This window comes from Plecotus auritus (assembly GCF_963455305.1).
Source record: "Plecotus auritus genome assembly, chromosome: 8".
In the NCBI taxonomy this organism is placed as follows: domain Eukaryota; kingdom Metazoa; phylum Chordata; class Mammalia; order Chiroptera; family Vespertilionidae; genus Plecotus; species Plecotus auritus.
In genome coordinates this window covers 109,615,019-109,632,054 of record NC_137782.1, presented here as the reverse complement: position 1 = coordinate 109,632,054, position 17,036 = coordinate 109,615,019, and the positions used below count along the sequence as shown (strand labels likewise).

The following is a 17,036-nucleotide window of genomic DNA, read 5'->3' as shown; positions in this document are numbered from 1 at the left end:
ATCATCTTGATGATAATTCCTAAGAAACCATGAACCAGAACCACTCAGCTAAGTGGCAATTGAAACTGCGAGATATAAATGTTTGTCATTTAAGGCCATTTAGGTTTAGGGAAAATTTGATACATAGTAATAGATAACACAATAGTAAATCTTCAAAACATTTTTATGGAATAAATAATGGAAGAAGTTACTCTTTAAAAAGCTGACCTTTAAAAAATGACTAAAAGTGGATTCCAAGATGGCTGCAGAATAGGTGGAAGCTACATTCACCTGCTCCCAGCCCTAAACCAGATTTACAGCTAACTTGTAGAGCAATAAACTTGAATAACCAAATGAAATATTATAACCAAGGATTTACAGAATAAGCCACCTAGAGACTGGTAAGAAGGGCAGAGGCAAGGAAAGGGCTAGCCTCCATACCCAGGTGTGGTGGGTAAGAAGCCAGAGGGTATTGTGCTACAAAACTCACACCCTCCCCCAACCCCCCCTCCGCCCCCCCCACCACACACACAGGGATCCCAAACCCAGAGCAACCAAGATGGGAAGAGGAGCACGCATAGCATCTGGTGGTGAAAATCAGTGGGGATTCAGTCTGCCTGGGAGACCCAGATGCCACCTACCCAGGAATGAGAACTCCTATTGTTACACCACCAGCCTAGGGAGTGCACTGTCTGGCCCCAACTGCTGGCTAGGGCACTTTGCCAAATTCAGGTCATCTGGAGGTGTCACCCAGCACTGACTTTAGGGGCCCTCTTTTTCTAGAGAGGTTCTCAGCGGAGACTCAGACAGTGACTAAAATGTACAGCTTTGGAAAGAGGGCAGGTCTCCCCCATCTTGAGTGCAGAGCTGGTGCCCTTCCCCCCAGATGCTGAATCACTCGGTGGGTCCTGTCCTGCTGAGTTTACCTACATAGGAAAACAGGAGTGCCATTCAGAGCTGGTAACTTCAGAGCATGTTTCCTGGGGAAGCTTTTGTACGGGAACAGGACAGCCGGGTACTGTGGTACACACCACATTGCCAGGGCAGGGGGCACTCCTCTCTCTTTACTAGCTCAGCCTGCACTACCCTGGGAAGGTGAAAAAGTACCCGCCCCCCACCTACAGGTTTGTGGGCACCATCCCCAACAGGAGACTGTTTGGACCAACCCTGCCAAGTCCCAGATACCCCGCCCAGCTAGTCTCAGTTCTGATGGGGGAAGGAAGAACGGTTCAGAGCTGGAACATTCTAGGTGTGAGGAACTTGGAGGCTATTGTCTGGGACCAAGATGATGTGCTTAGCTCCTTCCTGTAGACTATGCTGGCATCACCCCCAATGGGAGACTTTTGATCTGTCCCCCTGAGCCCAGGATGTCTGAGTTTGCTCCTGTAGATGGGCGGGTGGGCTGGCTGCACCCAACCTGAACCTGTGGCATGCCCCTCCTGGGGGAACTAGAATTAGAGACTCTGGTATGGACTGAGTGGTTTGGCTCTAGAGGAAGGGTCACTTTCCCTCATTAGTTGCCTGACCTCATGACCCCCAAGTAGGGGACCCACTGGCCCTGTCCTCCCAACCCCAGATGCCCCACCACCATACCAGGCTTGCAACCTATGGAAGAGCCTCTAGTTTGTGGCCAGTCTGAGCCCACACTGAAGTCTTTCTTTAAAAGGAGGAAGACAAGGCAACCTCAGGAGTAGTCGGAGTAACTGACAGGCGGAGACAGACCTCAGGAAGCCTTGGGCCTTTTACAGATCTGCCCCCAACTCTAAACTAAAGGACACCAAACCTTATATACAGATTGGCACCTCCAATGCACACCCAGGCCCAGTAGACACAACCACAAACTGTGAACTGGGTGGTAACTCCAGACAGGTAGGCCAAGGCCAGTTATATACCATGTCTGACCTGTACCTGTATGTGAACCTCGCCCGAGTGGACCCAGAACCAACACAACCAATGGTGAGCGTCAGACCACACCAGAGCAAGACCCAACTAGCCACACAGGTGGCACACACAAAAGGGGATTTGGGCAGGCACCAGACCCTGCAGGGAACAACTCTATTTTGAGATGGGACACTTCTGCACAATGTCTCACACAGGATGATTGAGGTTTCCCCTTATAGTCAGTCAGCCTGAAGAATTAACTCCACTCATGAAGGGCCCAAAAATATTCAAGACTCAACTACAACAGGTGGGTGCACATAACCCACAAGAAAGATAGAGCTCAGGTGACCTGAAAGATTGTGCCACTGAGCCTGACAAAACACCTTCATCATAAAGCCATCATAACAAGTTTGGGACCCATAACAAATCCACCTAATACACAGAAACAAAATGGAGAGACAAAGAAATATGTTCCAAATGAAAGAACAAGAGAAATCACCAGAGAAGAATTAAATGAAAAGAAGCCATCAAAACATTAGATGCAGAGTTTAAAACAATGGTTACAAGGATGCACAAAGACCTTAGGGGGAGAATGGATGATCTCAGTGAGAACTTAAACAAAGAAATATAAGCATTAAAAAGGATAAAGAAACCCTAAAAAAAGAACCAGTTAGAAATGAATAATACAATTATCTGAAATAAAGAATAAACTAGAAGGAATAAACAGCAGGTTAGATGAAGCAGAGTATCAAATCTAGATTTATAAAATAAGGTAACAGTAAGCACCCAAGAAAAGAGAATTTTTTTTAATGAGAAAGTCTAAGTGACCTCTGTGATAACATCAAGCATAACAATACCCACATAATAGGGGTACTAGAAGGATAAGAGAGTAAGCAAGGGATAGAGAACCTATTTGAAGTAATATTAGCTGAAAACTTCCATAACCTGGTGAAGGGAAAAGTCACACAAGTTCAGGAAGCACAGAAAATCCCAATCAAGATGAACCCAAAGATCCCCACACCAATACACATCATAATTAAAATTCCAAATATTAAAGACAAAGAGATAATCTTAAAAATCAGAAAGACCTACAAAGGGGCTCCCATAAGGCTGTCACCTGATTTCTCAACAGAAACACTTCAGAACAAAAGAGACTGGCATCAAATGTTCAAAGTGATAAAAAACAAGGACCTACAAAGAAGACTACTGTATCCAGCAAGGCTATCACTTAAAATTGAAGTCAAAATAAAGAGCTTCCCAGACCAAAAAAATAAAAAAGTTCATAACCACCAAATCAGTATTATAAGAAATGTAAAGGGCCTACTTTAAGAAAAAGAAAGGAAAAAATTCAAGAGAGGGGAAACACAGGTATAAAGAATAAAATGGCAATAAATAAGTAGCTATCCTATATAATAAAAGCCCAGCGACTGAACGGCAGAACAACCAGAACAACCAGTCGACTAGTCACTATGACGCACACTGCCAGCAGGGGGCAGATGCTCAATGCAGGAGCTGCCCCCTGGTGATCAGTGTGCTACCCCAGTGGGAGCACAGCTCAGCTGACCAGGATGAGTGGCTGCTCCTGCTGCAAACCCCGGGCCAACAGGTAGGAATCCAGGCTGCCTCCTCATCCCAGGTTCCTCCTCCTTGCTCCCTGCTGCCTCCTCCGGATGCCCGCAAGCTGTGCAGCACTGCCACCAGGCTCGCAGAGCTGACTCCAGAGGCTGGGAGGCAGGTTTGTGGCAGCCATGGGACTGAGGCCTACTCCTCCGCCTCTCAGTGCTATTGTCCCTGGGCCCAGTCCCAACCGGGTCCCCAGGAGAGGCAAGTGCTCTGGCTCCATGGAAGATGCCAGACCAGGGAGCAGCCGCTCAGAGGGCGGGTCCACAGCCGCTCAGCTGACCGGGATGAGCTGTACTCCCACAGTAGGCTGATCCCCCCAGGCCACGCCCCCCACCAGTGCATGAATCCTGTGCACCAGGCCTCTAGTCAATAATAAGCTCAAATATAAAAGGATTAAACACTCCAATAAAAAGATACAGCATATCTTTTACTGAGAAAACATATACGCTGTCTACAAGAGACCCACTTTAGAATAAAAGTAACACAGACCAAAAGTAAAGGGGTGGAAAAAAATATTCCATGCCAATAGAAAAAACACCATCACAAAACTGGAGTAACAATACTTATATCTGACAAACTAGACTTCTAAACAAAGGTCATAAAAAAAAAGACAAACAGGTCATTACATAATACTGAAGGAATCGATCCAACAAGAGGATATAACCCTTGTAAACATATATGCATCCCAATATAGGAGCACCTAAATATATAAAGCAAATCTTGGTGGACATTAAGGGAGTGATTGATAGCAATACAGTCATAGTAGAAAATCTTAAAACCCTACTGTCAATGGATAGATCTTCCAGACAAAAAAATCAACAAGGCAATAACAACCTTAATTGATACACTAGATCAAATGAATTGAATTGATATTTACAAAGGAATTCATCCCAGAGCAGCAGAAAATACAATATTCTCAAGAGCACATGGAACATTCTCAAAGATAGACCACATGTTAGGACACAAAATAAGTCTTAACAATTTAAAGAAGATTGAAATTATGCATCTTCTTGGATCACAAAGACATGAAACTAGAATTCAACTGCAATAAAAAAAAAACACACTGAAAAACATTCAAATACATGGAGTCTAAATAGCATGTTATTAAACAATGAGATATAGGAATAAATAATTACATGGAAACAAATGAAAATAAACACACAACAACCCCAAATCTCTGGGGCACAGCAAAAGCAGTCCTGGGGGTGAAGTTTATAGCATTAGAGTCTAACCTCAGGAAGCAGGAAAATTCTCCAATAAACAATCTAACCCTATACCTAAAAGAACTAGAAAAAACAACAACAAACAAAGCCTAGAATATAAGGAAGGAAATAAAGATTAGAGCAGAAATAAATGACAGAATAGATTAAAAAAAAAACGATACAAAAGATCAATGAAATTAAAAGCTGGTTCTTTGAAACAATAAAGAAGATTGACAAACCTTTAACTAGACTCATCAAGAAAAAAAGAGAGGACACAAATAAATTTAAAAATCATAAATGAAAGGAGAAGTAATAACTGACACCAAAGAAACACAAAAGATTGTAAGAAAGTACTATGCCAACAAATTGGACAATGTGAACGAAATAGATAAAGTCCTTAAAACACACAACCTTCCAAAAATAAACTAGGAAGAATAAGAAAACCTGAATAAACTGATTACAACTAATGAAATTGAAGCAGTAATAAAAAACAAAGAAAAAAACTCCCAGCAAACAAAAGTCCTGGAGCAAATGGCTTCACAAGGGAATTTTACCAAACATTCAGAGAAGAACTAATACCTATCCTGAAACTGTTCCAAGAAATTCAAGAGTAAGGAAGTGTTCCAATCTCTTTTAATGAGACCAGAATTATCCTAATTCCAAAAGCAGATAAAGACACTACTAAGAAAGAAAATTATAGAATAATAACACCGATGAACATCGATGTTAAAATCCTTAACAAAATATTAGCAAACTGGATCCAACAATACATTAAAAAGATCATACACCATAGCCAAGTCAGATTTATTATAGGGATTCAGACAGATACAATATTTGCAAATCAATAAATGTGATATATCATGTAAACAAAATGAAAAATAAAAATCACATGATCATATTAATAGATGCAGAAAAAACATCTGATGAAATCCAGCACCTGTCTATCCTATCTAATAAAGAGGGAATATGCTAATTGACCCTCACACCATCGCAGAGATGGCGGCACCTACAGCCAATAAGGAGGGAATACTGTAATTGACTGCCACACCCTCAAAGATGGCGGTGCCCACAGCCACATGATGGCGGTGCCCAGTCCCCTCAGCCTCACCAGGGTGCCTGCCTTTGGAGTCCCCCAGACCCCTCAGCCCCCCAGCCACCTAGGGCCAGCCCGAGGCACAGGCAAGCCTCCAATGGCGGCTGCCCAGCCAACACCTGAGGCACAGGCAAGCCTCAGATGTTGACTGCCCAGACATCCAGGGCCGGCCCGAGATGCAGGCAAGCCTCGGATGGCAGCTTCCCAGCCGACCAGGGCCGCCCAAGGCTCAGGTAACCAGCACCAGCTGAGGCTTGTGCTGTCAGCAGTGGTAGCAGCAGAGGTGTGATGGGGCATCACCTTCCCCTGATCACCGGGTCGCCTCTGGCCCCTGAGGGCTCCCAGACTGTGAGAGGGGGCAGGCTGGGCTGAAGGACTTCCCCTCCAGTGCATGCATTTTCATGCACCAGGTCTCTAGTATATATATAAAAGGCTAATATGCTAAGTGTCTATCTGGGTAATGACATCATGTAGCAAAGTCCAGCTTCCTCTCCCTAGCAACTAGCCTCCTTGGAGTTTCTGCAGCCCAGGAACATGACTTGCTTCATAGCCAGGTGGAAACATTTTACACTATAACCAAATGTCTGTGAAGCATTTTCCCGTGCCTCATATCATTTGATCCTCACAGAAGTCCTGGAGTAGGTAGATAGGAAACTCAATGGAATCCTATTTTCTTTTCATTAGTCAGAAAACAGATTTAGAAAGCTTAGAAACGTGACCTGACTGAAAAGAAGAAATGGTGGACTTTGAAAATGACATCAGGTTTTCTCACTGCGCAGAATACAGTCAAACACTGCTGCAGTTAAATATGTTTTCCCTGCATGATCTACAATAATAATCTGCTTCGTGTTGATATTTATTGCTGTGTTTCTGACAATTACCTGAAAGAGAAGTTGGGGTGCTTCACTGGGCTGGAAAAAGTTAAGCTAAATCAGAAAGCAGGTCTAATTAAGCAAGTTTATTCTATATCTATGAAAGGCTAAGTTGATTCATTCATGTGTGATACATATAAAGCTCTCACTGGTGCCAATCTAGACAGAGTAGGAATATTCCTACCTGAACCCGTTTTTGGACATGGTCAGTTATATGTTGCTTTCTCTCAAGTTCAAAGAACTGTGACATTAAAGTTAAAGTTGTAAAAGTTCATCACAAGGGAAATTAGTCAAGCACTCTGAAAGTGTTTTTACTCTTAATGTGGTATACAGAGAGACATTAGAATAAGTTTAATCAATTTATCAGTCATTTTTTTTTTATCAGTCATAGGTTTTATCAATGTTATTTTTTTTAAAATATATTTTATTGATATTTCACAGAGAGGAAGGGAGAGGGACAGAGAGCCAGAAACATCAACGAGAAACATCGATCAGCTGCCTCCTGCACACCCCCCACTGAGGATGTGTCCGCAACCAAGGTACATGCCCTTGACCGGAATCGAACCTGGGACCTTTCAGTCCGCAGGCCGACGCTCTATCCACTGAGCCAAACCGGTTTCGGCATCAATGTTATTTTTATATCATGTTTTATTGTTTTTATATCATGTCTTTGTGTTGTTATATCATGTTATTGTTTATTTATTAATCAATTTATATATTATTTTCATATACATTTTACTAATTTTCTTTCACCTCTGACACTTCTATTATAGAGAAAGGGCAAATAGCAATATTAAAATATTTCTTATAATTAATTTCCTTTCAATGTGCATGAATCCATGCACCAGGCCACTAGTTTATGATAAAAACCCTCAGCAAAATAGGAATAGAGGAAGCATACCTCAACATAATAAAGGCTATATATGACAAACTACAGCCAACATCACACTCAATGGGCAAAAACTAAAAGTGTATCACAAGGCAGTGATTTCAACTTTCACCACATTATTCAACATATAACTAAAAGTCCTAGCCATAGCAATCAGACAAGAAAAAGAAATAAAAGGCATCCAAATTGGAAAGGAGGGGAAGTAAAACTTTCATTATTTGCACATGAGATGTACATAGAAACAGCTCCACCAAAAAACTACTAGATAAAATAAATAATTTCCCAAAGTAGCTGGATACAAAATAAAATTCAGAAATTGGGAGCATTTTTATGCACCAATAATGAATTATCATAAAGATTTTTTTAAAAAAGCACATTTACTACTGCAACAAAGAAATAAGATACCTAGGAATAAACTTAACCAAAGAGGTAGAAGAGTTGTACTCACAAATTTAGTGCAGTTTTAGGTTTATAGATAAATTGACAGGGAATTACAGAGATTTCCCACAAACCTTTTGTTTCCCCACCTCAAACATGCACACTGACTCTCCCCTCTTATTTACATCTTGTTACAATTGATAAGCCAACATCAACACATTATCACTAACTTAAGTCCATAGCTTACATTAGGGTTCATTCTTTGGGTTCTGACAAATATATACTGACATATATCCATCATTATTTTATCATACAGAATAGTTTCACTGACATAAAAATCACCTGTGCTCCATTCATCACTCCCACCCCCCAAATCACTAGCAGTGGGTGCTCTTTCTAACATCTCTATGTTTTGTCTTTTCCAGAAGGTCATATAGTTGGAATCAGAGTATGTAACCTTTTCAGATAGGCTCTTTTCTCCTTTCAATGTTCCTTTATGTTTTATTGTGGCTTAACAACTCATCTCTTTTTATAATTCCATTCTACGGATGCACCGCAGTTTGCTTATCCATTCACTTACTGAAGAAAAACTTGGTAATTTCCATTTGGTTCTTCTTTATCTCTATTTTCTTTTGTGTGCCATAGTAATACCCAAAATTGCTTGCTAAAGCACTCATAAAATTCTTGCCTGATTTAAAATCCTTGTCAGATCTTTGTAATATCTAATTCATATCGGTCCTGGCATATCCTGTCTTCTCTCATTGAAATTGAGATCTTCCTGATTCTTAGGATGAGGAGTGATTTTTTCTTTTAATTGAAACCTGGCATTCTAAGACTCTGGATCCTGTGTTTTAGTGGGCCTCCTGTGACACTGCTCCAGCTAGAAAAGAGGGACACTGCTTTGTTCCTGCTGGGGGAAGGAAGGGGTGTGGAAGTCCAGTTTTTATCGGAGGCTCCCATGGACACCTGGAGAAGGTGAAGCTCCTTGTTCCTGCTAGGCAAGGATGGACGTTCAGGCTCCTCACTAGGCCTCTGCTGATACCACAGCAGCAGGAAGAGCAGAGCTGCCTCGTTACTGCTCTCACATGTCCACCACTGCCACTGTGGGTGGTGGACTTGTTCATGCTGGGTCATGGTAAAGCCCTAACTCTGCATATTCTCCTCCGACACCACTCCAGCAAGGAGGAAAAGAGGCACTTCACATCACCCGGTGGGGCTAGGTGCTTGTAGGCTCCCCATGTGCTTCACACACAAATGGGGTTGGGAACTTCCCTTTCTGCCTTGTGGGCACAAAAGTCTTGGTTCCTAACACAAGCCTTCTTCTTTGACACCACCTTGTGGGGATGGAGAAGTTGGGGGGGAGTGGGGAGGAGGGTATGAGGTGCAGCTGGGGCTTCTTGTTACAGCCTGGCAAGGATAACGGGTGAGGCTCTTTACTTAGCCTTTGCGGACAGGAACGGGGCTATAGGTTTTCCCCTGTGTTGCTTAGAGCAGGCAGTTATTGTCTAAAAGTAGTCTTCCTTGCTAGGCTGTCCCTTTCCTAGTCCTTTGGCTAGAGACAGACCTCTTTTCTGAGACTGTTTTTTTGTCTGCACCCATTGTTGTTTCTGAGCATTCTGTCTGGAATACATGGGGCAAAAAGAAAATCTAGGAACTCACTAACGTGTCATTCTTGGTGTGTTGGGGTCCCTAGTCAGTCTTCCTTCTTCTTCCCGCCTTTCAGTGATCTATGCTTGTTTTATACATAAGTTCAGGGTTTTTAGCTGTACTTAGTAAGAGGATTATGGAAAAGTAAGTCTACTCCTTCTTCCTACAAGAGGCAATTTCTTTCAATGACCTTAATTAATAGCTACCCCACAGATTAGGCACCAGAAGAGAAACAATGCTGAACTTGGAGTTCAGAGAACAGAATTCAAATCCTAACTAACTTGGGAATTCAGAGAAATCCTAGCTCTGTCATTCATTAGTCCAGTATAGTAATTCTTTAACCTCTTGGAACTTCAGCTTCCATGTCTGTAAAATAGAAGTAACGACACTGTTTCACAAGGTTGGGATGAAGTAAGATTATGTACTTGAAAGCACCTAATAAAACACCTGGCACACAGTTTGCACTCCCTGACTCAGACTCTGTGTATCAAAATGGCTAAGATAAAAATGAAGTGATTTTAGACCCATAAAATAAAAACCATAAGCCAGCACTGAATTAATGTTCTCCATCTTCTTATTTTAAAATAGGCCCCAGCGAAAATTAATTCAGGGAAATAAATATATATGTAAACTAAATGTAACCTGTAATTTCAGTGTAGAGATGAATTTATCTTGAGTTCTCACTTGTTGTTCTAGCTGGAGAGTATTCTGTTATTTTCCAGCTTCGGAAACTGGAGCCCCTAGGCCAAAATCATGTTCTTTGGTGGTAACCTAGTGGAAAGAAAAGGAATAATACCAGGACATTCTTTTTAAAACAGCTTTTTGATTTCTCACACCAGTCAATAAATTTTTTAATTTAACTACATTCTTAGATACATTTGCAATTGGTTTTAACCTTGTCACACCAGCAAAGAGTATTTCAGCAAGCTTTACCTTCTTAACATTTTATGTTATAAAACTTTTTCTGTGTGCTTTCCAAATATAAAACTACAATATGAACATGCTTTTCAAAAGAGACATACCCAATCCTATCCCATTGGTAATCACTGTACTAAGAAAATATTGGGTCAGCAGCAAATTAAGTAGTCTATCTCTAGGGCTGACTTCTCTCTAATATATAAATAATTCCTATAAATAAGAAAGGAAAAGAAATACCCTAACTGAAAAAGTGGCAAAGAATATGGATATTTCACATACATGGCTTTTAAATAGATTTAAAGATACTCAATCTCGCCATTTAGAGGGATACACATTAAAACAACATTGGATACCATTTGTTTAACTCACCTTGGCAAAGATAAAATAGTTGGATATATAATGTAGCATTGTTATATATCATTGGTGGCAGTGTAAATTGACACAATATTTATGGAAAACACTTATATAAAATCTAGCAACATAATTCCATTTCTAGAATTTTTTTCCAGTGTGTATGTTTTTCACATGTGCAAAATAACCAAATATTTCACTTTAACATTTTATACATACTACTATGCACTGTGGTTTTTTTACTTGACAATGTAGCTTAGAAATTGTGTAATTTAGGAAAATAATCAGTTCTTTTCCTGAATCAAGGCTGCCTGTATGTTACGGAAGAGAGAATTTGCTACAAGCGTCCTAGCAACACAGCTGTTATTCTCTAAAATCTAGTGCCCCAGATGTTAGAGGATCAGGATTCCCCAGTCACTGACCTTGAGTCACACCTTGTCCAATCTAACACTTAGCAGTGTGACAGATTAATCTTCCTCTTTCCCTTTCCTAAGCAAAATACAAGTGTGCTTTTTTGGTTTTCATTTCAGCAGTTGCTGCCTCATTTGGAACTTAAGCATTAGCTCCCACAGAGTATTTCTAATTATGAATCATTTAGGCCTTTATGGCATAAGCTGAAACCCAAATTACCATTCCTTACACAGTTTCTGTTGAAAAATATGTTCCTAGTTATAAATATTTCACTTAGAATAACAGAATCAAATGACTCCTCACTATAGCAGTATTTTTCAGTTTTTAGTGAATATACGAGTCACTTGGGAATCTTGTTAAAATGCAGATTTTTATTCACAACTAGAGGCCCAGTGCACAAATTCATGTACGGGTGGGGTCCCTCGGCATGGCCTGCGGGGATTGGCAGTCAACCGCCGCCAGCCGCTCCTGCCTGCCACTCCTGCTCATCCTGGCCCCGCTTCGCCTGCTGCAGGCTCACGCCCAGTGAGTCCTGACCGGGAGAGGCTCATGCCTCAGCAGCAGCAGCACTCACCAGCCATGAGCCCTGAATCTGGCACGCGTCCCAAGGGGGTGAGGAGGGGCGTGGGATGCGATCGGCCCTCCAAGCAGGCGGTGGGATGCCCTTACAGGCCAGAGATCCGTCCTGCTGACATTTGTGCTGGTAGTCGGGAGCCACCTGGCGGCTGCTTTTATATCGTTTCTTCTTTGCAGAGTATGCAGGCGTCCTCAAACTATGGCCTGCGGGCTACATGCGGCCCGCCGAGGACATTTATCCAGCCCGCCGGGTTCCGCTGCCTGTCCTGCTTAGCAGCCGACTCGTCCCGGGTCTGCAGTGCGCATAGGAATTTGTTCATAGTTTTTTTTTTAAAACTATAGTCCAATGGTCTGAGGGACAGTGAACTGGCGCCCTGTTTAAAAAGTTTGAGGACCCCTGGGAGGCCAACTTCCAGGAGGCCTGTGGCATTATTGGGATTGTGCTGGGGGCGCTGATCCATTGGTGCCTGGCCAGTTCTCTGGAAATTGGACCTGCAGGACTACTGAGGGAGTGAGTGGCTGCCACTGGGCTGGTGGGCTGCTGGGACGGGTTGGTCAGTTGAGCAGCACTCCTGCTGTGGGAGCACACTTACCACCAGGGGGTTGCTCCTGCATTGAGCATCTGCCCCTTGGTGGTCAGTGCATATCATAGCAACAGGTCATTTGCTCGCTTAGGCTTTTATATATATAGAAGATAGGCTTGAAACACTGCATTTCTTAAAAGCTGCTCAGCAATCCTTATTTGGCTAGTACAGAGACTAGACCCATAAAAAGTCCCATGAAATAAGCAGTGAATTAATATTTACTCTTCATCTTATTTTAAAATAGGCCTCAGGCCCTAGCTGGTTTGGATCACTGGATAGAGCATCGGCCTGCGAACTGAAGGATCCCGGGTTCAATTCCTGTCAAGAGCACAAGCCTTTTCAGGCTCTATCCACAATAGAGGTCATGCAGGAGGCAGCCGATCAATGATTCTCTTTCATCATTGATATTTCTATCTCTTTCTCCCTCTCCCTTCCTCTCTAATATCAAATATATATATATATATATATATATATATATATATATATATATATATTTTTTTTTTAAATAGGCCTCAGCCCAAATTAATTCAGGGAAATCAAGTAAAGTCTAAACTTGCCTAACATTGAGTTCTTCATAATTTGATCCCTTCCCACATCTCCAAATTTATCTCCTCTAAGAACTCCCCTGTTAAAGACAAACTATTCCAAATTACTCCACATATTCTTTATACATTCAGAAACAGGTCATCTTTTATTCATAAGCCTTGCCCTCACCCTTTTCTCCATTTAGTTAAAGACACTTCTAAGGTTCAGCTTGAATTATATATTTTCTAGGAAGTTTTCTTTGTCTTCTCCATCGAATAGTAATCACTTCTTCAATGAGACTTTTGTATATAGTAGTTACAGAACAACTTATGTAGCTATTTGGTTTTTCTGGATGTATACTATCTTCCTCATACAGTCATTAGAATGTTAAGAACAAGCAATGTCCTAGAGCTTTCTGTACTGCCCCAACTAGCACAGAGCTGTCTGTATAATAGGAAGGTATCATAAAATTTTGTAGATGTGACAAAGAAGCAGTATACCAAAGCAGATAAAATTAAATATTCCTTCTGTTCTTTGGAAATACCAATAGTCAAGTGGGGGTTCTATAAAATTACCCATCACACTAACCTAGAAATTAAAAGTAGGAAGAGGCCAAGAGACTATCACATCAGAGCTGCTACTTTCCCTGCACTAGCTTAGGAGGCAGTAAAAAGGGAGAGAAATTAATATATCGAAATACCCTTGTCTAGCCTGCCACCAGAATATTCTCCACATTTCCATGATCTTTAAATGGATTCTGAATGGAACTTGTGTTCCTATACAGATCTCAGAATGCAAGTAAAAGTACTGTGCGAGCAGCACATTGTTATCATGAACATCCAAGTGAGAACCACAATCATTCTCAATTGGGAATAACACAGCATAGTAGTTAAGAGTGTGTTCATTAGCATCAGACTGTTCATGTTCATCATGCTAGTTCTGCCGCTTCTTAGCTGCATGACTAGAGGCAAGTTACTTCTCTGGCCAAGGCTTCACCTATGAAATGGGAATGATAACAGTACTGGCCTCAAAGAGCTGGTGTAAGGATTCATATAAGTAAAGCACTTAGGAAAGTGCCTGGCTAAAACAAGTCTATATATACTGAGTGGCCAGATTATTATGATGTCTGAACGCATAATAATATGGCCACTCAGTGTATATCCTATATAATAAAAGGCTAATATGTAAATTGTCCCCTCGACCAGGAGTTCGACCAGCAGGCAGCCTGGCCAACTGCCCATGTCCCCTCTCCCTGGCCAGGCTGGCCAGACCCCACCCATGCACGAATTCATGCACTGGGCCTCTAATATATACATATATATAAGCACATACATACATACACTGAGTGGCCAGATTATTATGCGTTCAGAGATCATAATAATCTGGCCACTCAGTGTATATATAATTATTATTATTAACAATTACTATTATTCCCAATTGTTCTCAGTGATTCAACTTAGCTAATTGGCCATCAAGTCCTACTGATTTTGCACTGAAATCTCTCTCAAATTCATATCTTCCATTCCTATCACAGTTTCAGTTCATACTGTAACAATTACATTTATTCGATTCTCAAATTTATAAACAGAGTAATGATGACCCAATATTAGATTCTGGGTACAGAAATATGGCAACCAAATAAAAAGCTATAATTTCAACTCTCAATGATCTAGAGAACTCTAGAACTAATAAATCAGAAATTAGAGTACATCAAAATTAGTGCACACTAGAGGAATGAATGCACATGAATGCTAAAGGAATACAGAGAAAAGGACTACAAAAGAGTATTTCTGAGTTCTACTTCCCTCCAAAAGACTTAGCATGGATTTTACATGTTCCCAAAAAACTATGAACATAGCCTATTGGAGCACATTATATTGTGTTTATTGGATGTCCACAGCCATTGCAACTTGTGTAAAACAGACCTCTAATTCTCTCACCTGCAGTCTGCTCTTAACCCACCTCCACTATGCTCCTTCCCAGTCTCTCCCAGGTCAAACGGCAGTGCCTAAAGCAGTGCCAGAGGAGTCACCTTTGTTTCCTCTCTCCCTGATCCCCATCAAATCCATCAACAAGCCCTGTTGGTTCTAACTCCAAATCCACCTACTTCTCTACAGTTTTATTACTACCTCCATGGTTTAAGTCACCATCATCTCCCACACGGATTGCTACAAGTTTCCTAACTAGTCTTTCTGCTTCTATGTTGCTCCCTACAACTATTTTCCAAACAAAGATCAAAAGACTCACTTTAAAACAATGAGATACTCCTCAAAAACACTCCAATGGCTCCCCAATGCAATTAGAATAAAATCCACACATTTTAAGGTCCTATATGATTTGGGCCCTGCCTTCACTTTCCTTAATAGACCTAGTACTCTTTTCACTGTCCACCTGCCAGCTTTATCAGTTTTCTTTTTGTTCCTCTACTGTACCGATATCATTCCATGTTAAGGCCCAGCCCACGGCTGGCTCCATCTTACCCCCAGCTCAGCTCTTGGGCTCTTCCCTGACCTCTTACCTAAAGTAGCCTCTCTCCTTGTCACTCTCTTATTAGGTTACTAGAGGCCCAGTGCACGAATTCATGCATGGGTGGGGTCCCTCAGCCTGACCAGTGATCAGGGCCAATTGGGGGCTGTCTCGCCCAGTCCCTGAGGAAGGACTGCAAGAGGTTGGCCACTTGTGGGAGGTTGATTGTGGGAGCGTACTGACCACCAGGGAGCAGCTTCTGCATTGAGCATCTGCCCCCTGGTGGTCAGTGCATGTCATAGCGACCGGTTGACCAGTTGACCGGTTATAATGGTCACTTAGGCTTTTATATATATATAGATTTACACTTATTTCATTTGAAATTATATCATTTATTTCTTCACTAGTTCCCCCCCCCCCTCCCCAATACTAGAAGGTAAGGTCCAAGAGATCTAGGCTCTTATCTGCTCATTGTTATAGCTATAATGCATAGAAAGATGCATAGCACAAAATTGGTACTCAATAAAACATTTTCAATATAATCAATTTTGATGACTGGAACAAAGTAGTTTTAATGGTAAAGATGGGGTGGAAGCAAGTTTGATTAGGACTAATAAAAGAGTTAGTACTAAGGAAAAGGAAGCATCATTATGAGAAGAGAGGTAGAGTGAAAGTTAGAAAAGACCAAGGTTGTTGAAGGGTCATTACAAAGTAGAAAATCTTGTTTCTTTTTTTTTTTTTTTTAATATATTTTTATTGATTTCAGAAAGGAAGGGAGAGGGAGAGAGAGGTAGAAACATCAATGATGAGAAAGAATCATTGATCGGTTACGTCCTGCATGCCCCCCACTGGGGATTGAGCCAGCAACCCAGGCATGTGCCCTTGACCGGAATAGAACCAGAGACCCTTCAGTCTGCAGGCCAACATTCTATCCACTGAGCCAAATCAGCTAGGGCTAGAAAATCTCGTTTCTTAATTCTCTTTACATCAAGGAAAGCTTCCAGAATTAAACAAAAGCCCAGGGTTGTCTCCTAAATGCAAACACATACACAACTTGACAGTTTCAAGGGATTCAAGAACCCCCTAAATTCTTGTACTCCGTGTTAAGAAGCCCTGCAGTGTGAACACAATAAAGATTCTAAGACATGGGTTAATGCTAACTAATGGAAAAAGGCCACTGAGCTAACAAGGGGAAACCGAGGCACAAGCTGTGCACTGTCCTCTAAGACAAGAAAGAGAAAAGGAGGTTCAAGGTGAAGGGTTAGATAAGGGGTAAAAAATTTTTCCTCTAAAACAAAAAAAGAGAAAGGTCAGGTGAAGATTAAGATAGAGGTAGAAATTTGAAGAAGTTCCTGCCTGGTAGAATTTTAATTTTTCAGTAAAAAAGGAGATAAGGTCATGTGCTAAAAAGTATCATCAATGCTGAGCAAAATATCAGGTATATAATATGTGCTCAATAAATCTCTACTGAATATTTTGATAGAATTAAAAATACTGGAGTATTTTATATGAGATTTTGAATTCTGATTCCGCTAAAGGTCAACTTGGTGTGCGTTTTTTATAAAACTGTCCCCAAATGTTTATACAGACATTTTGAAGTAGGAAGGAACAGCCTCACTAACAGAAAGATATAGAGAAGTA

At 41.3% G+C, this 17,036-nt stretch overlaps 1 protein-coding gene across 6 annotated transcripts in view; it reads right to left on the bottom strand.

Moving 5' to 3' along the window:
- Positions 1 to 17,036, bottom strand: part of LOC308255571 (testis-specific gene 10 protein) — a gene marked incomplete at its 3' end in the record, with an annotated part of 124,655 nt that overhangs the window by 105,276 nt on the left and 2,343 nt on the right. For 5 of the 6 annotated variants that reach the window (XM_080683192.1, XM_080683187.1, XM_080683189.1 and 2 more), the window contains exon 2: positions 10,207 to 10,335. The remainder of the gene's footprint in view (positions 1 to 10,206; positions 10,336 to 17,036) is intronic. The other variant, XM_080683188.1, reaches the window with a different exon arrangement.